The 2,429-nt window shown below is 41.5% G+C and overlaps 1 long non-coding RNA gene across 1 annotated transcript; it reads right to left on the reverse strand.

Annotated features, from left to right (window-relative positions):
* Window positions 1-470: 470 nt before the first annotated feature.
* Window positions 471-2,220, reverse strand: LOC140582289 (uncharacterized). The gene is made up of 2 exons (XR_011985218.1): window positions 2,034-2,220; window positions 471-1,916 (listed from the first exon to the last, which is right to left on the reverse strand). It is a non-coding gene; the product is annotated as an uncharacterized lncRNA (long non-coding RNA).
* Between the last annotated feature and the right edge of the window lie 209 nt (window positions 2,221-2,429).

Consider the following 2,429-nt stretch of genomic DNA (forward strand, 5'->3'; position numbering starts at 1 on the left):
TGTGATGTAACCCAGGGGTTCTTGACGAAGCATTTGTGTTAATTGTGATTATAGCATTATGTGATGTTTCCTCTGTTTATGTTAAAGTTCAGTGGTCAGTTTAACAGATAAACCACACACAGTTCCTTAATAACTATATTTTATTCTTCAAAACAAATATAAAAATAATTATGCAATAAAAATTATTCTGTGAGCTTGTTGGAAAACAGTTTGGCTACACATTAGTTCTGTAATCAGTTATGGCCAACAAGCAACATCTTATGCATGATTTAAAGTGGTCAAAACAGCAAACTGGGATGTGTTGGTGCTGGGTGATACTGGTAATTTAATCAGTCTCAGTCAGTCTCATATCCCACCAAATCCCATCAGATAAGTAGTTCAAAAATGAACATAAATATACCTGAAGGTTGTGGGGCTTCTTTGGATAGTATGCTGGCTTCTGTCCTACCCGAATGAACACAAAACAGCGATTGGTTTAATAAAAAAGCATTTATTTGCTTAATAGAAACTGCAACAAACTATGGATAATCTTGATGGGGGTGTGAAGCAGGTAAGAAATGGCAGATGTGATACGCGAGTATGTGAAGTACGTGATGTGTGTGAGTGTGTGGCGTACGTGTGCACATGCCCGTGGCAGAGTCCGTGTGCGTGGAAGGACGGCACTGATAAACAGAAACGCACAGTGGAATGCAGCGGGGAATTTAAATCCATGCAGGTATTCCACTATTCTGTAGAATTTATGGAATAAAGAAATATATGCAGTTACCAATGTAAAACAGACATGCATACATACAGGAAATATACATAACAATGTAAACTATAGATATGGGTATGGAGTCGGAATGTGCAGTGCAAAGTGGCTGCTGCTTATCAGTCCAGAAAACTTAACCTATACATGACAATATACATGCATATGAGGACCGTAGGGAAGAAGAAACTGCAGCATGAAGTGATTGGTGCTTATCAGTCCAGTATAAAAAGCAGGTGCAACTGCATGTAAGGTGCAGAGTGCAGTGAGCTGGGTGACCATTACCATAGTGCCTGAGGTGGGGGCACAGCTGGCAGAGGGTGGCAGTAGTTGATCCTTCTGTTGGCCTGGGGGTACAGACTGTTCCGGAGTCGGGATGTTCTGGTATTAACACTCCAGTACCATCTGCCTGGTGTCATGAGACTGACGATTTGTTGGGTGAGGGGTAGGCAGTGTAGACTACAGACAGTGTAGGCTTTGGTGAGCCTCCTTAACCAGCCGCCCCATGGTCTTTAACCAGTTTAGATCCTAAAACCAGTTGAAACAAGCAAAGCACACAGGCACAGAAACACAAAGTAAGATGACTGAACAAAGCCAAGGCGGAGAGGGAGGGAGCAAGATGCATAGGAAGCCTCACACTGCGTTGCTTGATATGATGAAGGGCAGCCCTGCCCCCTGCTGGTGGGATGGCAACAGCTGTTCAGTGCTTTAATTAAGCTCTGCATCATTTTCATTCCAGTGCTGGAAATGCTAGGAAACATGGATGGGTGATATGTAGCTTAATTAATTAAAGTAAGTTCATTCATGTCAAAAGTAAGAAAGCTGAATTTTACACCACTGCATATAGTTAATTAAGAAGTTTAACCTTTTGCATGACTGGATAGGCCAGCTTTACAAATACCAAACTAAACTTCACTAAGATGATTTCGGTCCAACTCGCAATATGCAAGGCTCATTTCAGCAGCATAGACACATGGTTCGAATTACGGGGGGAACTGGGGGGTACAGTAACCACCGATCAAGATCCAGACCCCCCCAAAGAGACAGAAATAGCAGTTTGGGGGGTCTTAACATTTTTTATCCAGCTTGAAAACCCCTTATCTGAATGAAGATCCTCTGTCACTGGTCCCAGTGGTCTCTCCCTGCTAGATCTGCTGTGTCTTGCTTCCTGTAAAAACAAGATATGCTCTGTTATTTTTATGCAGCTCACCTCTGCACACCCACACACTCATCTCCATTGTGCTTCTATAGCCCAATAAATAGGTCAGAACAATATTTAAGATACCTTCAGATCTTTTTGTTGGCATTCAAGATCAGCTGCTTCTCAAAGTTGGCATCTCCCAGTCGGTTTCTCCTGGGCCTGAATGAGACGAAACAAGAAATTTTAGCATCATGATTATTGTGCAAAAAATGGTAACAGTAATCTGTATTAAAAGGAATTGTGTACTGAGGCAATCACTGAAATAATTTGACCAAAGTTTATATTGAAAACCACAATTACTATTAGCTACATGAGCAGCATTAAAATAATATCACCAAGACATAACTATGATTGAGGGTAGGTATTTACTGTACTTATGACCAAAGCATATTAATTATGGAATATAATCACAGTTTGTCCATACCTGAATATTAGACCACCGACGCTGAAGAGCCTCTCTACTGGAGCGCTTGAGGGCAG

This window comes from Paramormyrops kingsleyae, chromosome 24, assembly GCF_048594095.1.
Source record: "Paramormyrops kingsleyae isolate MSU_618 chromosome 24, PKINGS_0.4, whole genome shotgun sequence".
Lineage (NCBI taxonomy): Eukaryota > Metazoa > Chordata > Actinopteri > Osteoglossiformes > Mormyridae > Paramormyrops > Paramormyrops kingsleyae.